Source organism: Echiichthys vipera (assembly GCF_963691815.1).
Source record: "Echiichthys vipera genome assembly, chromosome: X".
NCBI lineage: Eukaryota > Metazoa > Chordata > Actinopteri > Perciformes > Trachinidae > Echiichthys > Echiichthys vipera.
The window spans coordinates 1,359,281-1,382,787 of NC_139825.1; the positions used below are offsets into that span (position 1 = coordinate 1,359,281).

Here is a 23,507-nt window from a genome sequence, read left to right on the forward strand (position 1 = left end):
AATGCAGAATCCAAACACAAATTCAAGCACATTTATTTTCAAATCTCAAAAATATTTTTACAAATACACGTTTGTTTATACAAATTAGTTTATTTTTTGTGTATTTCATGTTTTATATCTGCATGTTTGTATTTTGTTTAATTATAAATATATGCATATTAATACATATAATTTCGAAATGTATTAATATGTTTGAGACAAAACACGTTTATTTATACAAACTAGTTTATTTATGTGTATTTCAGGTTTTATATTTGTATATTTGTATTTTGTTCTTTATAAATGTATGCACATTAATACATATAATTTCGATATTTTTTAATATGTTTGAGACAAACACATTTATTTATACACATTAGTTTATTTTTTTATTTGCACGTTTTTAGATTTGTTTATTTATAAATCTATGCATATTTATATATAATTTCGATATGTATTAATCTTTATGGGACAATTCTACCTATATACATTTGTTCCACACTAGTTCCGTGTTTATTGTTAAACTGGGTAGGCCTACCACAAACTAGACTTGTTTTTCTAAATGACCATTGTATACGTACCGGTACTTTACTTTATTGCTTGGTTGTGTAAAATACGAGGAGCACTTGAAGGCAGCATGATTTATCCCCCTTTGCCAAGCCCCTTTTTATCCCTGTGGAGAGCTGGCAGCTGAGCGCGGCACCGTGTCATTCCCACCACTACTCACCGGCTCCATGTGGGGGAAGAAACCTGCTGAGTAGAACCAAGAAGAGCAGAGAAACTAAACTAAGCATTACTCCGGACTGCGTGTTACAACGGCGCGGATTTTTTTTCCCCCACCGAGGCGCGAGGTGTGTGAACTAAGTGAGAGTTGGATGCCGGAGAGGATATTTGCAAGTCTGGACTGAACGACAATGGGATTTGTGATCTCATAACCACGATAAATCACGTTATCTGTCTTGGATAGTTTGTCTGCGTTTTCCAGCAGACACATTGGATACTGTTAATGAATCCAATGAAAAGTGGCTTGCTTCGTTGGAAGGAGAAGTGAAGCAGCGTTTTGAGCAAGTGACTGAAGAGTTGTGCACAGGGCAAGGTGAGTCAAGCTCACTCTGGTTCTTATTCATCTCAGTTAAAATCACAACTGCGTATGGTTTCCCACAAAGCTCTGTCATGTGAATGCATTATCAGTAAAGTTATAATGGTAACTTGTGAAGAGCAGAAGCCCCTGACGTGACACAAGCCCCTGACGTGACACAAGCCCCTGACGTGACACAAGCCCCTGACGTGACGAATATAATATTTTAATATTCTTCTTTTTATTTGTTCTTGCTAAATTATGTGTTTTCTTTCTGTGTTTTATGTGTATATATTTGTATCCGCTAAGGGAAATCTGTTTACATACTTGGCAGTAAAGTTGATTCTGCTTCTGCTTCTGAAAGTGAGGATACTCGTTGTCACTCCGTGCTAAATAAGGAGGACAGTGTGAGTAGGCTCTAAGCTTTGCTACGTGAGTAACGTTGCCTAGCTAACTACGAGCTAACTAGCGGTCTGATAGTTCATTTGATAAAGTTTTTGCGACCTATGAGATGTATAAGTGTTTTTTTTGTAAATCTTTATGGAATAATTTCGATACAAAACAATAAAAACATTTAAATTCATAATTACATATAAATATATTATTCAAGAGAAGAGCACGGGAGAGTTTAGAATAAAATACAGTAGAGCATATCTGAATGGTTTTAGAAGCTTTCTTATTTTTTCATGTTCAGTTTCCTTACCAAAAGCAATAAGAAAGGATAAACCTTCTACCTTTGTCAACAATACTCGTCTTTTTAAGGATACATCTCTCTGCAGCCATTGATTAAGCGTTGTCTTTCTTATCACTAATCAAATTAAAGTTTACAGAGCAGCTTTCCTCCTCATTTTCATTATAGTAACCCCTAGATAGGTAATCTTATCTCTAATTGGTATGTTACAAACCTGGAAAGCGTCGCTTTATTTAAGGGGAAAAAGTTCTTCAGATTCCAGAAGTTGCGGAAAATAATTATATTGTTTTGATAGCAATTGGCACTTGGCTGGCATTTTTTTAAAATATAATGTAGTATTATCTGCTAGTTGGGTGAGGATAACTTCTCTTTCTGCAATTGAAATTCCTTTTAAAGCACTATTTTTAATGTGTGGTAATAAGTAATAAGTTGTGTAAATGAAATTAATAGGTAGGGAGAATGCGTAAATGCTACTCCACTTCCGTCAGGCCAGAGGCTTGTGTCACTTCAGGTATCTGAATATTATATGTTTATATATTAATGACTCTGTTTGTATGTTGTTATTGTTTTGGATCAAAATAATTCAATAAAGATTGATAATCGATAACACAGCACTCAAAGACAAACTTCCAGTTGAAGACTGGCTAACGTTAAATACTGTTGTAGAATTAACTGATTAGTCCCAATGAGTCGTTACCCTGTATGATTAATCTATTTCCATGGCACAGCCTGATCACTTGTCCCGACTGCTGAAATTATTTTTTTGTTGTTGCTACTACTATCTTGAGAGACTAGATGGCAGTGCTCTGCTCATTCTCCATATTCAACCTTTAATTTAAAAAAAACCTATTCCTGTATCATGTGTGCCAAATTAACCAGAAGAGAAGCCTAATAACTCATAATTTATGTTGCACTTTATTTCGTTGAGTTTTTGTGTTTGCCCTTACTAAACAAAAACACAATAGATCATCTTTTTCATTGATGGTATATTCAGTGAACATACATGTGCCTCAGAAAATCCGTTGAGTATCAACATTATGCATCAAAGAACTTAATTTCATGTGTATGTGAGCAGAATCCATCAGAAATGAGCAGGAGAGATGCTATGGCTGATAATGGAAGTCTTTAAGATCAAAGGTCAGATGCAGGTCTTCATGTTATTTTCATAACACATGAACTTTTTTACACTTGGTTACATGTGTCATGGCTAACGGTCCATCACAGGTTCTGCCAGTGACAGTGTGAGACCTTTGTGTTTTTGTGTCCAATGGGTGATGGTCTCTCATAGTGTAGTGCCTTCTTAAACCACCATCTGCTCCTGTTGCCTCATAACAGAATTGTTGGCTTAGTATAAGCCAGGAAATGAGATGGAATTTCCCCTCCCAATGATGATGATGATGATGATGATGATGATTGCTCATTTATTGTAAATTGTTGGTAGCACTGGGGAAACTTTGATGTGCCTGCTAGGATTGAGGGCCCATCCAAACAGAGACACGTTTTCCTATAACCGCATCATTTTAGTATAGTTTTGGTCGACCATTGACATTGTGTAGACGCAGAGACCTCTCGCTCTCCCGATCATGTTACCTGTGCCAAAGACATCATCCCCATCCTGCTACAACGACTACCGTCCTGTGGCACTGACACCCATCATCAAGAGCTTCGTACGGCTAGTCCAGTCACACATCAAAGCCACCCCCCCCCACCTTGGACCCCTTCCAGTTTGCATACAGGGCGAAACGATCCACAGAGGAAACAATTTACTCTGCCCTCCACCCGGCCCTCACCCACCTGGAACAGAAAGACTCATATGTGAGAATGCTGTTCATAGACTTCAGTTCAGCATTCAATACCATAATACCACAACAGCTCATCTGCAAACTGGACAAGCTGGGCCTCAGCACTTCACTCTGCAACTGGCTGCTCAACTTCCACAGCGAGAAGCCAGAAGCAGTACGTGTTGGGAACAACACCTCCAGCACCATCACCCTGAGCATGAGGGCCCCACAAGGCTGCATGCTCAGTCCTCTGCTCTTCACCCTAGTGACACACGACTGCACACCAACTTACAGCACCAATCACCAAGTTTGCGGACGACACAACTCTGGTGGGTCTCATCACTAAGGGCTACGAGACAAACTACACGCTACAGGCGTCACATAACAACAACATTGCTGCTGTGTGAGAGGAGAGAGACGGACCCATAGACTGTTTGCTGAACTGGACTCTGAGCCACATGCATGGGAATGAATTAGGCCGACCACATAATTCTCCCCTTTTCCGATGCTCTGCATACGTCTCTAAATTGGTTACCAGTCGCTTTTTGTAAATAAAGTTGCTAAGAAGGTGTGAAAAGTCTCTAAATCTAGCGAGACAATCAGTCCACATGCAGTTTCAAAAACCGGGAGTAGGGAATACCCCGGTTTCTTAACCACCATGTGAACACCGTATCCTGGGTAAAAGGAGGGTTTTCATATCCCGGACCTAGAGATCTCCTTCAGTTCCCCAATTATTCGCACATGTAAACAGCGGTCTCTGATTATTATCGGGGTTCTTGTCTGCGCATGTCCCCCACTGTCAGAGGCTTATGACCTGGAAATACAATAAACAAGGAAGCAACGGCGCTGAAAACAACGTGGAAAAAAATAAAATAATAGAGCATTATCTTTAAACCGAGGGAGGGCTTCTCTGTGGCAAGTAAAATCACTAACAAGAAGACCCGTTTTAATTGTAATTCGGTTCAAAAGTTGTTCGTTTGTGATTCTGACAGGAAAAAAAGGTGTATTCAGTCCAGCCATATGTTGGCGGAGAGCCCACTTACTGTACTGGAGGTTGAATTACTTCGTCATTTTCCCATTCAACCCCTGCTCATGTATACAAGAGGAACTACAATAATCCGATCATTCCCTAAACCGGGGTATGGCCAATTTTTGGGTTACTGAGTGTAATCTGAGTGCCCGCCTGTGAGTGCTTTGGGACAGCAGCACCCTCTGCTCGTTGATGACACTAACTACAGAGTGATTGGTGCATCAGAGTCCAAAACACCACAAAAGTCTCCACTAACACCAGAAACAGTGGACAGATTTCTCTATAGGATGGAGGAGGATTTTGGAAGTCTCCGGATTTCGAGAGAAACGCTCCGGTGTTTGTATTATGATACTACACAACAGCGTCTCTCCCTCTCTTCCTTTCCATTGTTGGTGTTTTTCTTTGGCAGTTACAGCGCCACACCCAGGCCTGGCATGTGTACAAGGCGTTTTTAGCCAGTTTCATTGGATGCAGACATTTCTTGAGTTGAGTCCGTGTGGACTGAAAACTTTTTAAGAACGGTTAAGAAAAAAAAGCTTGTTTTCGATTGTTTGCGACCTTTTTGGCAACTTTATTTATAAAAAGCGAATAGCGACCAATTTAGCGACTTATTCAGATCATCATCGAAAAGGGAGAAATCCATGGTCGGCCTAATTCATTCACATGCATGTCGAGTCCAGTTCAGTATACAGTCTATGAGTCTGTCTCTCTCCTCTCACGCAGCAGGACTGTTATGTGACGCCGCGGGGTTAGAGGTCGGAGGTGGGTAGATGACTGCATTGTTACCAAAAATATGCGGTTTCGCCGTCCAGACGACAACACCACGGAGGGCGTTCTCAAATCTTCCCACTCTGGGACCAGGTTACAAAAAAGACCATTTTGAGGTTCCAATAACACCGGCTGTGTGTGGATGGTCGCCCCAACCAATACTAAAGATGTGCAGTTACAGCAAAACGCGGCCTTGTGTGGATGGGCCCTAAGTCAGCCGTTGTCCTCAGTCAAAGTGAGGGAAAATGTTATCTGAGAGGATAAGGGTGATTGTCTTGCTTAGCATCCGTTGTGTCATCTATGCCATAATTCTGGTAATGAACAGTCGGGTAAGCATCAGGGATGGACTATGGGTTTGTTAAACTGTGACTGGGTGAGGATGACTATCAGTTAAAGTGTTGATTAAGTATCTGTGAACATTGCAAGGTGCCAAGTCCGATGTGATAATGAGAATAGTAAGGTTTGGGTTAGTGATAGGCCGATATTGTAAGGGCGTACTCACACTGTCCTTCCGTACCGCGACCCGGGCTTTAGGGTACTTGTCCCCCCTCCCTCTCCCCCCCGCGCCCCAGCCCCGTTTTTACTCACACTGCCAGGGCCGGCCAATGCTTCTTGCTGTCCATACGCCATCACGCCGTAACACGTCACACGCATTGATCGCGTGTGTGTGGCTTTGTTTACAAATCTTTCCACAGACCTTGGAGTTTTTGTGCGTCTTGTCGACTGTTTTTGAATATTTTCATCCGACCAAATCTGCAGTAAACACTCCACCTCCGCATCACATCAACGTGAACCTTTCACCGCCATTGTTGTTGTTGTTAAATGTCCGCGCATGGTCCGTCCTTCTATTTACATGTCCGAACAGGCGGACATAACGCTACTGCTGTAGGGCTCGTGCTCGTGCTCGTACACGTGCGCACGCTCGTGCTGGTACATGTGCAAACGGCTCCGCTAAAGCCCACCTCTTTCAAGCGGGCCGTGGACGGCCCGCTGGCCGCAGTTATGCACGGAACGGGTGCACTCATACTGCTTAAAGGTACTAGGCTTTAGCTGAAAAACCGGTTTTGGCCCCGGCCAAAAGGACAGTGTGAGTACGCCCTTACTGTATCCGTATCGGCCGATTCGGGCTGCTGTATTTTTTCCCGGCATTATATACAGACAGGCGTCCTCAGGCAGCTCTGAGTTGCTTGGGATGCCTTTTTTAAGTTCAATAAATGCTCTTTTTTTTTTTTTAATTGAGACTCGTTATATTTGTTATCATTGGGTAATTTTTAGGATGTAAATTGAGGGAGCAAAAGTAGTATCGGCTCCAAATATTGGCTCAAGAAAATTGGCAGTCCGTATTGATCATCGGCTAAGGTTGATGAAAAGAAATTGGTATCGGCACCAGCCCAAAAAAGTCTATATCAGTCAATCCCTAGTTTGGGTAATGCTAAAATAGAGATGTTGTTGTTCGGTATGGAAGTCAAAAGTTTTGAAGGCAGGGGGAAAGGCCAGCCTGGATAAGCCCCTTTCACGCGACCAAACAACATTCTCTAGACATTACCCGGCGGGGCTGTATGCGACACAGCAAATGTCCAATTCAGTTGGAGCATGCATCAAACCGAGTTTACCCTCCCAGCTTCCCAGTACAATGCGCTTTTAATCTTTGAGTGAGCCTATGTGTGAATACAGACGCTCATTCTCAGCTGTATTCCCTTAGATTGAGAGGCGTGTTGATGATGTTTATGAAGCTGCAGCAAACGGCGGAGAAAAACAAATCTCTTGCGGTGAAAAAGAAGACAGCCACAAAAATCTCTAACTGGAGAGATGACGAGAGACAGGGACTTCTGTCAGTAAGGGCCGATACTAAAGTCATCAGACAGTTCAAAAGAACGGCAACAGACAATTACAAACCATCAGCACCGTGTATTCTATGTCAAGTCCTGCCTTCTGCAGGATCTACCCAGGCACCATCCTTCGCCTCAACCAAACCAAGTAGTTCCAGTACAGGGTTTCCCCTAGGTTTACACTTTTCAGTTTCAAGCACAACAAAATAAAGAAAGAATTTCAGTTTGTTTAATTCTGTTTCAGTTTTTTTTTTTTTTGTAGGACTCAATCCTCTTCTCATACAAAATATGAAGGATCTCTGATAAGTTTCAGTTTCGTTTTTCCTGTTAGGAGTAGAGCCTCTAACCAAACAATTTAACAATCTTTGAAAGTAGTAAGTACATTTCAGTCAACCATTTATAGACAGAAATTCCATGCTGTTGTGCAAATAAGATAAGTAACATAAGGCTATTTATTTTGTTTACTAAGGGCACATTCACACTGTGCATCCGTACCGCGGATAAAGCCTAGTTCCTTTGACCAGTGTGAGTGCAACTGCTCCGCGCCTAGCTGTGGCCAGCTGGCCGTCCACGGCCCGTTTGAGAGAGGTGGGCTTTTGTAAAGCCTGTTTGCACGTGTACGAGCACGAGGCCTACGGCGTCTCTGACGTCATTTTATGTGTGCCTGTTCGGACATCGAAAAAAAAAAAAGGACCATGGGCGGACATTTAACAACAACAACAACAATAGTGGCGAAAGGTTCACGTGGTGTGATGCAGAGGTGGAGTGTTTAATGCAGATTTGTTTGGATGAAAATATTCAAAAACAGTCGGACAAGACCCACAAAAACTTTGAGGTCTATGGAAAGATTTGTAAACAAAGCGACGCGTCAATCGGCCCAGGCAATGTGAGTACAAATGGGCTGGCCGGCAGGGGGAGAGGGAGGGGGGGACAAGTACCCTAAAGCCCGGGGCATGGTACGGACGGACAGTGTGAATGCGCCCTAAAAGGACAAGTTGTTGTGATCTGACGCTATTCAGAAATTTACAGTTCAATTCAATTAACTTGACTTTCAAGGGGGGAGAGTGGTTCAGTTGGGGGGGGGGGGGGGGGGGCGCGCAGCACCCCTAATATAATGGTAGGGGAAACTGCAGTATATGACAGAGAATCTCCTGTTGTGTGTGACATGAAAGGGAAACTTCGGACTATGTTCGCACCTGACTTTCCTGACATTCTCCAGAGTTCTGTGAAAACAGCTTTAGAATCTCAATTAATTCTACTTTATTAAAGGATTATTGTAGAGTAGAAACCCCCCTGGTGAAGTAAGGACAGTTAACATTCTCTGCAAACAGATTTGATCTTGCCCGTTGAGGGCATGATCACCCCAAAGGGATCAAAGTACAAGTTACTTGGAGGTCAGCTGAAAACGGACATGTGAACACTCTGCTAGCCCAGCAGGAATTGAGGGCCCCTCCTCTCCCATGGTCAGATTAAATACTCAACTTAATTATGTCACTGAGCAGTAAGTCAGTAACCTCATCAGAGTGGTCTGGCTTATTAATGGGGCTTTGTGAGCCAACAGATGCACCACGATTAGGAACAATATGCTGGTGATGCAAACTCATAGCAGAGGAAGTAAAGGCGGGTACGGAATCTGATCTGAGGTGCCCCTCCTGCTAGATACCACCACCATGCTGTAGGCCATCTCAAGATAGCAGACTGTAAATATAGCCTCATCCGAGGACAGTAAAGCATGTACGCATATCTCAAAGTGTCCATTATTGTCAGATAATAGAAGATGTTTGCAAACATTTAGATAAAAGTAAAAAGGCAACTCAGAGTGGGTGGTTTTGTTTTTTGCATATTGATGTACAGTTTCAGGCAATCCCCTAGAAGTCAGAGCACCATGAATACATGATGGTTTTCTCTCTTTCTGTGCTGTGGTAGGTTGGTTTGAGAAATGCTGCTGTGCCTGGAAACTCAGACTAAATTGGCTGTAGTCACATTTCAACCTCAGATCTCTCTGCATATTGCTTACAGTGAACATTACAACTCTAAGGCTCAAGCCGGACAGGATGTAGCTCTAGTCTTTCTGCATCCATTATTTTTATTTTGGGGGACTCTCTTTGAAAACAAGTGCAGTTATAACACTAATTAGACTGGGTAGCCTCTGCATTATTTAGATTATGTAAATGGGAACCCAGATATGTGCAGTGTTGTGGATTGTAAAATAGATTTGAGTGTTGAAATCTCTTTGAAGCAGAAAATGAAGTGTTGTAAGAGTGTGAATTATTAACTCTTCAGGGTACGCTGCATGCCTCTGCCACATGCAGCTCAGGTTGTGTGTCTTTGCTCTACAATTGTTCCGTCATGAATGGAGCTGGTGTGTTTGCCTAAGGTCAGTGTTGAAGCAAGAGTGGATGTGATGGTTTATTTACTCTCCGTCCGCTGGTGTGCGTGCATCAGAAAGTGTGTAAATGCGCAACCATGTAGAGACAGAAATGATAGGCCATCGTGTGAACAAGATAAATATAGGGGTGCGCCGATTTTTAATTTTTTTATATTCATGGTCGATCCCGATTTTGTAGAGAATCTAGCCTGTCGATACAGATTTTGGCCAATACTGATTTTTTTCCCCCCTTACAACTATAATTCACAGCAAACAAAAACATTATTGGAACTTTTCTTTCTTTTATTGAACCAAAACTATAAAAAAAAGTATTATCAACGCAGAACTGAAGGCACCTTTCAAATAATAAAATAAATAAGCTCAAATAAAAAACAATGCAGCAGGTTATGGGAACTAAAAAAATCTATGAGCTGTACTACATTTCTTTTCCAAAAAAGGTGCAACAGGTAAAAGCCACAACTGAAGGACTAGAAGGCACCTTTAGGTTGTTGTTGTCGTAGTCAGAAGCTAAATGTAGTCACTTGAACATTAATGGTAGATTATTTATTTATTTTTTTACAAAAAAAGGCAGTTCTTTTTCTCATCTACCTGTTTCTGTTTATCGGTGTTGTGGAATTTGCTTGTCCCAGGTCAAAAGGTGCACCTGAATGCACCATGAAGTCCCACTCATGGAGAAGGCAAACATGTTTCCACATAGAGAAGCATGAGGATTTCAAAGTTCTGCTGTTTCTCCGTCATCTCTGACTACTGCAGTCACCATGGTGTGTGGAAAAGTGCACCATCAGGCTAATGCTAAGCTAATGTTACGCTCAGGCTTCATGCTCCCGCTAGTCAGTGTGTCCACAGCTTATTTCTACCTTGCAAGTCTTTCTGTCTTTTTCTTTTATGGTGTAAAAATCCCACAGTGAAGACTCACTGACTCACTGACCGTGACCATAGACCGGGACTGACGCTGTGGGTCTGCTTCAAAATAAAAGTCAGCTCACGTTTGGCCGTTAAAAGCTTTTAATGTGAAGCTGCAGCTGTATGATGTTCTTTTTGCATTAGCAGTAACTCAACTGTGCAATAAAGATAGTTTTTTTTAATAAGAGGAGGTATAGACCTGTTCTAAAGCAAATGGTTCCTTATCCAAGTAACTTCTGCTGTGATCTGGTGCTATATAGAAAATGTAATTAAATAAAATTAACTTTACCTTCAAGGGGGAGTGGGGGTGCCGTTGGCAAGTTCAAAATTCAATCCAAAAGGAAGGAGCCCATTGGTGCTTTTCTTTCTGTGTAGGGACTCTTCTCATGCTGCTGCAGAGGTTTGTTGTTATTTTGAGCAGTATTAGTAGTTAAAAAAGACAATTTAATGCCTACACTGTACTGCCCCGAGCTAATCAGTGTTACCACGTCCGGCTGTTAGCGACTCTACCGGATTTCTCCGTTAATAGTTCATACATGAACTGTCTTGATGGCTTATTTGATGTATGTAAGTGCAGAAAAATGTGGTTATCATACCACATCCATATGCACTGTTATCAGATTGGTACTCGTTGTGAGTCGTTTTGGTATCAGAAAGGAAAAAGTATCATTGGAACACCTCTAGCTATAAACGTAAAGATTTGTGTCTGCACATTGAGGATATCATGTCAATTTACTGTGGGGGGATAGTTCCAGAACTTGTCTCCTCTCACTTCACAGCTCTCTCCTATCCGAAGGCTTATGTGTTTTCTCTTCCTCACATCCTGCATACGTGCTGTCGTTCTCACTCACATTCCTCTTCCACCTCCATAAATCACTGTCTTTTGCAAAACTCAAGAAATTTCATCCTATCCTCCCTTTCCAACCTTAATCGCTCATAGCTCAACACACTTGACACTTTCTGCAGCTCCCATTTTCTCAGTAATCCGACGTGCCTGTATTCATGCATTACCATGCTTCCGTATCATTTCCAATCTGTCTGTGGGGCTGAAGCAGTTGTTTGTAGAAGGCCCATATAGAAATAGGCCTGGCTAGTGAGATAGGGTGACATGAATGAAGAGAGCTTTGTCACTGCACTTGCAATGAGAAGATGAGACCTCCACCTGGGGCAGGTGAGGGTGGAGGGAGTGCTGAAAACACGAACATGCAAATGTTGTTCTTCTGTACTTATTAGGGTCATCACTTAAGTCCTCTACCCTTAAAGATGTACTCTGTAAGATTTTCATCTATAAGTTGTCTAAGTTCCTATCTATCACAGAGTGAGTTAAAAACCATGGTGATCGATCATGTGACCCACTAATGAAAGCACTTGTTGCCTTTTTGCTGAGTATTCACATCTGTGTTTCTGTGGAGACACTCCCTCTCTAGATGGAAATACACTGCCACGTTAGTGACGCTGCTGACAGCTGTTGTTCTGCTGGTGGAGTTCGTCACTGTCGGTTATTCTGTGTTCACTTGAAATCAAAAAAATCAGGAAATTCCAACATCTGAGTCAGGCTTGTAGTAAGGGCAGAAGGAAGAAGTAACAGGAACATGTGTATGGATTATAGGGGACTGACTGGAAGTAGAGAGGTGGATGTGTTTCAATAATATTTACAAACGAGCAAAAAAAGGTCAACACATAATATTCGGAATTGTTCCCTCATTCACTCACTCACTATTCTCTATATAGTGTTTATTAATTAGGGATATACTGTATATACTATACTATACTATATATGGAATGACCATACCAGATTTCGAACACAACACTGGAATTTTACACTTTATTTGTATGGTATTGTATTGTTTTCTAATTATCATATAAAACAATCATATTTTTTATTTTGGTGGGATTGTTCAATCCCACCAAAAAAAGACCAAGACAGACCAAACCCAAAATCCACCTGACAGACTTGTCACAGACAACAGATGAACAAAAGATAAGATAAATAAATGAAAAAATAAAAATAAAGCACCTAACATTCCTTTGTACAGAACCGACCAAGGGAACATTCAGACTTCCAGTTCCAGACCAGGTAAATTGTTCACATAGGTTATCAGAGGGTCCCAGGTTTTGTAGGTTCTGTTAATGGAACCATTGAGTGTACATCTGATTTTTTTTCCATCCTAACATTCTGCATAACGTCCCTAATCGAGTGGTGGTGTGATGGAGGAGTAGCAGCTTTCCATTTAAATAAAATCAAGTGCTCCCACAACTTCTGATAATTCCATGCAGGAATCCTGTCTTTCCGATTTTAACCACAGAGAGATGGCATTAAAACTCACAGCACAATTATATGTGCGCAAATTTGGAAGTGAAAGTCCACCTAAACCCTTTGGTCTCTCCATAAATTATTTTCTTATGGGAGCCGACTTATTATTCCATATAAAGGAAGAAATTCTATGATTAAATTCTTTGAAAAAAATATTGTGGTATATCAACTGGCAACACCTGAAATAAATACAGAAACTCTGGTACAATATTCATCTTTACAGAATTTGTTCTCCCGATAGTGGCAAAATAGACCATCTTTTAATATCTTGTTTGCACCTTGTTCAAACAAGATATTAAAAGACAACTTAAATGGCAGATTGGGATATTATCTGGTATTACTACTAATGTAGTTTTTTCTTTCATCAAGATTTAATTTATACCCGGATATGTTTCCAAATTCCTGCAAGATTCTAAGGATTTCAGGGGTAGTTGTGATGGGGTTGGTGACATGAAGTAACAAGTCGTCTGCATTAAGCAAGACAGTGTGAGTTAGTCAATTGTAGGAATGCTCAGATTAGAAAAAAAAGCATCAAATTGGTTGTGATCTGGTGTTGAATCTAAAGAATATAATTTAGAATAGAACTCTTTAAAGCAGTTGTTAATAGCCTGAGGATCCACCGTTGAGGAGCTATCAGGTAGCATAATCTACGAAATAATACGGGGTGCTGCTTTTTTTTTTATGACTAGCTAATAGTTTGGAAGGTTTATCCCCCTCTTCATATAATCTACTACGGGACTTAAAGAGGGGCCTCTTTGCTTGGGTGGTAGTTAAGAGACAATTTCAGTTTGTAAGCTTACCCTCCTAATCAAATCAGGGGTCGGAGGACCAGATATGACTCCGTCCAGAGCCTTAATTTCTGAAGATAACTCCTCAATATTCTTATTAGGGATGCAAACAATTAATCGATTATCAGTTAATTGTCGAAATTACTCGATTAAAACAAATGAATTGCAATTGATTGCGTTTTGAACCCGTGATTCCCCGCCAGTCCATGTGAGGGCATGCTTGACGCCAGACTTACTCGCCAGACGTACTTGACGCACATGCGGGAACACAAGCTAAGCAGTTCTCTGATGACAACAAAAAGGCAAATGAGAAGTGGTACACTGACAGGATGAAGAAAGAAAAACGGAGTGCAGTATGGAGCCACTTTAAGACGTGAGCTCCCACAGTTTCGTTAACATCAGGCTACAAGTTATAGTCACAGTGTCGCACCTGACTGACCTGAAGCCTCCGTATGTAACAAGCTGGGACAGACGGTCTCTGCTGTCTGTTGGCAGCTCCTGAGCCCAGTGACAGCAGAAATTAAAATAGTTTTCATGTTGGCTCTATGGGAAGAAATCATAGTTTAACTTCTATTCAGTCAGCGTAGATATGGTTCATATGTTTAAAACACATAAACAGACTGATCTGATCAGTCAGTCAGGGTTGTGGTCCTGCCTCTTTTTGTTTTTTTGTTTTTTTTTGTTAAAGAGGAGGCTGAAAAGACCAGCCAACCCTGGAGGGGGAATGTAAGGAAAAAGTGGGGGTTAGGGAGGTGAAGGCGTACCCCGAGGAGAGAGGGGGAAGGAGAGGGAGAGGAGGATGAGTGTATCTGCACCTCTGTCTGTTAATTGGAGAACAGCTGGTGTTTGCTGCAGACTCCTTTTCTGTCTTCTCAGAGGAAGGACAGGTGAGTGGGTGTGGCTGAAAAGGGAGTGTCCACCATCTGGAAGATAACTTCAAACGTCCAGGCTTCAGCATCCAAGCACTTTGAAAATAAACTTTGTCTAGTTAACATGAAATTCAAGCAAGCATTTGTTGGAACCTGTTTTTCTTCTTTGAGATTTATGGGCAGATTTAGTAACTGGTTATCAGTGTGGAATCACTTTTGTTCTTGCTTAATTGTTGTTTGAATTGTATGGCTACAGTCAGATAGGTGGCTATTCATCCATGATTATGATTTTAAATAAATGGACTTGGAAGCACGTTTGAAATTGAATATCATTTACATGACGTCAGGCAGCTAGCTTTGCCTCTTGACTCCAGAGGCAACAAAACAAGAGGCATCTGCTGTGGTGACACTAGCCACGGTGTTTTTTCTCTCACTTGGTGTGAGTGTGTGGGGCTCTTTGTGGCACACACAGGCGAGCATGAAAAGCAGCATTTTGAAATACCGACAGCTGACTGTTGCCAAGTGGCAACCAAGAAAGCTCTTGGATGACAGTGAGCACTCAGTTTCCCTAGAAACGCCCTTTTTCTCAAGACAGTTCCCCCTAAATCACCAGCCACCCCCCACCCCCCTTAAATCCCTTTAAACACCCTTGGTGGAGATACCCTCTGTCCTGGGAAAAGGGGGGTTGCTATGTAAAGCCAAAGACGAATGTTGGACAGGCATGTTAAAAGTTTTAGGACCTTGGCTGGCTGTTCAATGTTCCAGGGATGTCTGAAAGTACTCACCTAGCTTTAGGTATGCATGCTGAATATCACTGCCCTGCCCTGAAATGCTACTGAGCTTTAAAATTGCCTCATTAATTCTAATCATCAATTTTTCCTAGCCAAGAGTGGGTCACCTAATCCCTCATTGAAAGTAAAAGCAAAATGCAAGTTTCAGCGTGTTATGACATATTGATTTTTTTTGGACAACAATATTATATTTGCTGATATCACAAAGTCATTGGCCTGCTATTGATATTTGATGACATCATCCGTCCATTTAACACAATCAGTAACATTTATATCAACTCATCAACTCACACACAACTCAGAGACTAAAATATGATTTGACAATTTTATTACTGATATGTGTCAATATTTTCACTTGGTGATCATTTAATCACTCATCACTTTTCCAACCCTGCTTTTCTAGTTTTTAATTTTTTATTAATTTTCAGAAAGTTAGAACAAAAAATTCACTTGAATGTTGAAAGACAAAATGTTTAAATCAAGCTTATAAATATTTTTTAATGTATCATCATTTTGGGCTGTAAAACAAAAAAAAGTGACAAAGGGGTATCAGATAATTCTATAGGCACTGTAAATAATAACAAAAAGCTGATGAGAAGATAAATCGGCCTCGGCACGAGAGCTAGGGGTTTCAGTGATTCCATGATGGCCAATGCATTCCGCCTCCTTTGCTCTCCACACAGATTGCTTACCTGCAGGCAACCATAACATGCTAAAACATGATTGGTCAATACTACTTGGACTACAGACAGAAACCAGACCACTTCTGCTACCCAACTCTCTAGAGACTCTACATTCCTATGCAGAATCTGTTTCTAGAGATTATGTGGGTCCAGACCGATGTTTTAATGGCGTTTCTCTCCTTTCTCTCGTTCCGTGGAGTGAATGCTTGGCCTATATTGACTCTGGCTTTTGCCCGTCTCCGCTCACTCAGCTGCTGGGACAAATAACGCCCCCTGCACTGAGGCTCTGAAGCAGCTGCAGGATTGGCAAACTTCATTTCATCCAGTGCCAGCCTACAGTAGCTGCACCCAACAACAGACAACCCTGGCAACCAGCAAGGCCCAACGCTATGGGCTGCTACAGTGGAAACAGAACGGATATATTAATATATATTATATTTATTTATGGAAAAGCAATACTTTCATACTGTACCCCTCAAAATGCCCCGTGGGTGTATTATTTAAAAAAAATATATAGCTTTTAATAAAGATACTACATATTCAACCTTTAACACAAGTTAAACTATACGTATTGAGTTTGCAGTGGAATGAAAAGGAGAAAAGCAGCAAGTCTTCACCTCTTTACCTTGATAAATGACTAATCATAACTTTCCTCTATCATTGCTGTTATCAAATGGCTACAGGAGGTACTGCTAACCTAATGTTATCCTGTAAAAGTGTCACTTACTTGTCATTTACAGACAGCAGACATGTTGCCTTAGCAGAGCAGTATTTTTACAACTTGCCTATCGTGTGTCCTCTTACCATGACGTTTTTGGTTCACACTCCCACTTTGGTCAGGGGGCTCTCTTATCCATGCATTGACACAACACTCCCTCATGTTGAAATGTTTGTCTGAATATGTGACTGCATATGTGTGTTTGTGTGAATATGAATGCCCTGTGAGCCTGCAGTGTTTCCTGGCAACCTTTGCCACTTGGTGGTAAGCTGAGCTGTGGCACAGTGCATCAGTGTACAGGCTGCACTGTTGCCCCCACTTGGTTGGATTTACAAGGCTTTGATTTAGACTTTCTTTAAGCTGATCTGAAATTTTGGTTCCCTTCCCCGTTTACTGTGCCGTAATCCTGGTGAATAAAACCAGAACCACACTGGAACTAATTCACAGTCCAGAGTATGTGGAGTGCTGGGCTTGTTGTAGTATAGTGTAATAGCTTACAACATACTAGACTTCTGTGTATGCCATTGAGGCTTGAGGCCGCTTTCATAAATAACACTCACCATGTTATTAATGAAGAGCTAAAGGGCTTTTTTCTTGCTTACTAGGAATAATCTTTTCCACCCGTCACCTCAGTATCTTTAATCTGGCTGCAAATGAACCAGGCCTCTGTTTCCAGGGTTATGGAGCGCTCTGAGGGGGGATTGTGAGTGTTTGTGTGTTGCTCCCAAGTTCATGCAACTCAAACAGCAGTTTAGTTTTTGTCAGTAAAAGTTTGCTTTATTTAGCATGTTTGTTTCCTTTTTTCTGATGCTTTTTCTCTGCCTGTGCTGTCTAGTTGACAGTCAGTAGACTATCTCAGTCTGTCAGCCATTAACATCCATTCCAATGAACCGTCAACACAACCCCAGGTCTAGGACCTGCAGGGATGCACAGTGGACTATTGTGGATATGGTTTAAATATATAATACTATTGTTAACATTTCCCCTTTTTAATATTTACAAAGTTTTGAGTCAGAGGTGTCACATTGTACAGCAGATCCCAAACACATTATTTGTCCTCATTTCCTTTGGTTGTTGCATACATTTGGAAACAGTGTAGTGTTTAGTGATACAGAAATCAGCAGAGGTAATAAAACAGTGGCTACAGGCTAACATTAACAGTGGAAACCATACACATGGTGCTTCTGCAATAAAATTAAAATTTCATTATTATTGTTGTTTGTAATAAATATAGAAAACCTTATCGTCGAGAAAATAATCACTACTCAACTCCACTCTCACTTATCACTTAACAACCTGTATGAACAGTTCCAGTCTGGTTTCCGTCCCCTCCACAGTACCGAAACCGCACTTGTAAAAATCACCAATGACCTCCTCATGGCAGCTGATTCTGGTCTACTCACTATCCTTATCCTCCTCGACTTGAGTGCGGCCTTTGACACCATCAGCCACCCCACCCTCATAAATAGATTACCTTCCATCAACATCACTCACACTCCACTAAACTGGTTCCGATCCCACCTTTCATGCCGCACTCCAACTCAAATCCTTCACATCCCAGCATTCCCCTGTCACTTCAGGTGTGCCTGAAGGGCTGTGTCCTGGGGCCCCTCCTTTTCATCATTTATCTTCTTCCCCTCTGCAATATCTTCCGTAAGTACAACATCAGTTTTCACTGTCTATCTCTGCAGTAAACCCCCCTCTACCCTCCCACCCTCATCCCTTGCTGACTGCCTAACAGACATAAAATCCTGGTTCTCCTCCAATTTTCTCAATTTCTCTCAGTGACAAAACCGAGGTTCTCCTCATTGGTTCAACACTATCCAGAATCAATAGCCATCGACAACTCCACTGTCTCGCCCTACAACAGGTCAAGAGTCTGGGTGTCATCCTCGACAGTAATCTATCTTTTCACTCTCATATCAATAACATTACTCGGTCTGCTAATTTTCACCTGCGCAACATCAACCGCCTCCGCCCCTCCCTCACCGCCCACACCACTTCTGTTCTTGTTCGTTGTCACTTCTCACCTCGATTACTGCAATTCTCTCCCCTCGGTGTCACTCACAAATCCCTCCATTAACTCAGCTGCCCGCATCATCACAAGGACCCCATCCATCCACCACATCAGCCCCGTTCTACCACAGTTCCAATCGCAATCAAGATTCACATTGAATTCAAAATCCTCCCCTTAACATTTTAGTCCATCCACAGGACTGTCCCACCTGCCAGTCTCACCACCATGGGGAGCAGAGCATTCAGCCTACTAACTGCCTACCTCCGGAACTCAGGAACACTCCCTCACTTCAAATCCAAACTGAAAACCCATCTGTTCAAAATTGCCTTTTCCCTTTGATCTTATTTTCACTGTTGTTGTCATTTTAACCTGATTTGATGATTTTGTTTACTCCCCATTTTTATTATTGTTTGTGTTGCACTTTTTTTTTTTTTTTTTTTTTTTTTACAAATGTACGGTGTCCTTGAGTGCTTAGAAAGGCGCCTATAAATAAAATATATTATTATTATTATTATTATTATTATTATTATTATTATTATTATTATAACAGCTCTGCATCCCTAAAATATCCTCTACTTTGCCTCCCTTCTCTCAGTTTCTCTCTGTGTACTCAAAGAGCAGGGCAGTAAAGTGCTGGTGGTTTACCTCATGTGTTACTCAGCAGGAGCAATGATCAGCGAAGGGAGCTGTAAAAGTTTTACAGAACAAACTCCCCCTCCTGTTTTGACATTATTGCTGTTTTACAGAAACACATTAGACATTGTTTCCACTGTAATAGCTCACACTCATTGTTAAATAGCATGGGCCCTAACCTTCAGTTTAAAAAAAATGAATGTTACAGTCATCTGCGCATTGTCTGTTGTTAGTAAACAGTTTTCAGTTTTTCTGTGTAATATTTTTAAATTTCATATGATAGCCTGCAATAAAGATTGGATAATTTAAACATAAAATCTGTGAAGGCCTGCACACCCCTTGTTAGGCTGATCGACCTCTGCTCAGGTTGAAGGTAGGTTGAGCCATAGTCGAAAATGACATGGCAATCAAACAGTTTGTACATGCCCGCTCAGCCCTAAGAAGAGATCCAATCAGCCAGAAATAACCAAAACACCACATCGGGTATGAAGCCTACATCATAACAATCCTTCACTGTGGTCACACAACAAAACCAGTTTGTACCCAAATTAGTGCTACTTTAAAAATAATTAATCATAATTAGCGTCACCATATTTGTAGTCGTATATCACCAGACCATACTCCGCCTGGCTGCACAGGCTTATCATTCTGGGATTGGGGGAAAAACACTACTGCTTGTTTGTATTTTTTTGAACCAATCACAATCATTTTGGGCAATAATGCTTTTGCAAAATGGATCGTGGAAGGGGCCTGACATCAGGTATCTGAGAGGGCTGGAAGTCAGGCATTGTCCCAGCACTGTACAGTGCCTATAGAAAGTCATGATACCCTTTTGAAATAGTCACTCTTTTTGTTTTACAGCATGAAAACATAATATATAAGAAAATATATTTTTCCAGCATGATTTACAAATGTAGCCTTACAACATTCAAGTTAATTATTTTTTTCTAAATCTCTGAAAATTAATAAAAACTAGAATATCAGGGTTGGAAAAGTGATGAGTCCCCAGATGTAATCCTTTGTGGTGGCACCTTTTGCTTTAATTACAGCCATCAGTCTGTTTGGATTTGTTTCTACCAGCTTTGTGCAGCTAGATTAGGAAATATTTCCCCATTCTTCCTGCAGAACTGTTGGATTTCAGTCAGATTCTGTGGTGAGCGGTGATGGACTGCACTCTTCAAGTCCATCAACAGATGTTCTGTAGGATTCAGGTCAGGGCTCTGACGAGGCCACTCTAGGACATTCACCTTCCTGTCCTTGAGGGTGCACTCACACTGTCCATTCGTACCGTGCCACCTGCTTTAGGGTACTTGTCCCCCCCTCCCTCTCCTTCCGCGGCCCAGGCCCGTTTGCACTCACACTACCTGGGCCTCGGCGGACTGCTTCTTGCCTGCCTATACGTCACCACGCAGTAACACGTCACACGCATTGATTGACGTCATCGCGATGCGTCGCTTTGTTTACAAATCTTTCCATAGACCTCTGAGTTTTTGTGCGTCTTGTCCAACTAATTTTGAATATTTTCATCTGACCAAATCTGCAGTAAACACCCGACCTCTGCATCCCACACCAACATGAACCTTTCGCCGCCATTGTTTTAAATGTCCGTACATGTGCACCCACCTCTCCCAAATGGCCATGGCCGGCAAGGGTACCGCGTCTAGGCACTCACACTGGTCAAAAGAACTAGACTTTAGCCGTGAAACATGTTTGGGCACGGTACGGATGGACAGTGTGAGTCCGCCCTTAGACACTGTGTTGTTTTTATGGAGGTGTGTTTTGGGTCGTTGTCATGCTGGAAGGTAAACCACCTGCCCATTTTCAAGTATCTAACAGAGGGCTGCAGCTTTTCCTCAATAATTTGGGTGGACTTTGTAGCATCCATTTTCCTTTCAATCCTGACCAACTGCCCAGTCCCTGCTGAAGAGAAACAGGCCCTCAACATAATGCTGCCACCACCAGGCTTCACTCTAGGTGTGTTTTGGGTGGTGTGCTGTTTGGTTTCTGCAATTTTGCAGTTCAATACAGTTCAATATTGATTGCATCTATATAGCCTTTCGCCACATGGCATCAGAATGTTCTCAAAAAAGTGACTATTTCAAAAGGGTATCATGAGTTTCTATCATGAGCAAGACTACCATATTTGTACTTCTTCTGGATTTCCATGTGGGACTGGGATTAAACCCCAGCAGGCTGCTTGGCCTATGCCATACTGATGACTATGATGATTATTGATTAGACACGTTCAGCCTGCTGCCTATTGATCATGGACAACAAACTGATTACTATGAAGACCCCACGACCCTATGTCCTGTATAGTAAAAGACAATCCAAAGGCAATGGCCTCATTTGGATCTCATACTCATTAGTGTTACTGCAGGGCACCAACCTCTGCTAGATCTGATTTGCTTTTCGAATTTATGCATGGAATTTGATGCAGAAATCCTGTGCTTCAAGAAGTATTAAAGTCTTCATTAGGTCACTTTTTGAGATGCATTACTTTAAATCAAAACACATTTTCATAATCATCTTTTTTCACTCATGTTTGTGAGACCAAATCCCACAATGTGTCTGCCTCTTAATATTTTCCAAGTTGCCTACCCTGTCTCTGGCTCTCACAATGTACAAATCCCCAGACGACACAATAAATAGTTACTTTTTTTTTAACACACAAAAAGCTGTCCACTATCCTCAAGTGGAAATAGTGCATTTGTTGGACATATTCCACAATGGATAAAAACAAATTTGTGAATGTCCCAGTGAGTATTTACAGCAGCAGGATAAAGTAGAAGATCACTAGCTTTATAAAGCGTGGAGTCTCACATTTTCACAACACAGAAGTAGCTAAAATAGAAGTGGCTGTGCTTGTGTGCCTGGCATTTCATCAAAGTTGAAATATCATGAGAATGTCAGTAGCAGTCTTGCAGTCTTGGCTGCAACCACTGATTGAATGAAGTGCAAACACTGCTGGACATGATGTTATTTTCTTACCATAATTTAAAAGAAATTAAATGAAACAACTGTGTCCTGCAGTGAATTAGGCTTCAAACTGGCTCTGTGTTTCCAAATGAGATAGCTAAAGATTCATCTATAGGATACTTGACAAATAGGCAATCCAATCTTTTTTTTTTTAGGTAAAACACCTGTGACGGCCCCCTGCTGTCCTAGGGCCGGTTTTGTCCGTGTTCTGTCTGCAGGCATCTCAGTGGGCGGGGCTTGAAATCAGGAGCAGCTGGCCGGTCTCCTGGAGAATATAAGAGCAGGCCGTCTCATACTCTCAATCTCTCTCGCTCCCAACAGAAGGACCTGGCTTCCCTCTGCTTCCCTTGTATTAATTTGTTGGCTTCGGCCTAGTCTTTCTACTTTTACTTGAATAAATATTGTTATTTCTTTATATTTATCCATGTCTCACCCTTTTTGTCATGGCCTTTTGAGCCAGGCGTGACAAGAAAAAATACACATTTTTAAGTAGTGTGAAATCAGATTTTTGAGAAAATATAAGTGGTCCCATCCGTTGTTAATGTTTTTCCTGTTTGTTTTTTTTACCCTTTCACTGAAGAGCACTGTTAATGTGTCCTATGGTGGGACATAAAATACATCAAGCAAAAAAAAAGTCTTGGTAAATATAAAAACATATATGAAATAGTTTAATTTTCATTGTTAGGCGCTTGTTTTCATATACTGTCATTTATGTGTTATGACATTTTAAATACCACCATTTTTACCCATGAATTGGACTTGGACATCTATCATCCATCTATGCATGTCAGACTTTGCTGTCATCCTGTCATCATGCTGTCATTTAAAGTATAATTGCTGCATTTTTCATTTCATTTCAATTTACTTTCTGCATCGTTCTCTTAGGACCTCTATTTTACTGTGTGGATCCTTGTTAATTTTCTCTCTATACTTCTGTCCTCTCTTTCTGACTCATTTCTCTCCCTCAATTCTTTCTGTCTAAAAAACGAGTGAAGTACCATATTTTATACTTAACAGTACAACAGTACAAATTTCTATAAAAACAGCTGAAAATATCTGAAACAACCTAATGTTTAATGATTTAAAATTCTTCTTTGAGAGATCTTGTTCTGTTGTGACATCTTTGTCCATCTTTGTGTGACACCTGTCACACCAGTGGACATTTGTGTCACACTAAAGGAGGTTTCAGCCTTTTGTGCTATACTGAGCTAACCTGCCATTAGCTGTAAGCAGGACACAATTGCTTCATTTTCCATTATTAAATACT

The 23,507-nt window shown here is 41.3% G+C and overlaps 1 protein-coding gene across 2 annotated transcripts in view; it reads left to right on the forward strand.

Annotated features, from left to right (window-relative positions):
- Nucleotides 1-790: 790 nt before the first annotated feature.
- Nucleotides 791-23,507, forward strand: part of plxnb1b (plexin b1b) — a 192,933-nt gene continuing 170,216 nt past the window's right edge. For both annotated transcript variants that reach the window (XM_083939246.1, XM_083939248.1), the window contains exon 1: nucleotides 791-1,075. The gene's annotated coding sequence lies outside the window, so the exon portion shown is untranslated. The remainder of the gene's footprint in view (nucleotides 1,076-23,507) is intronic.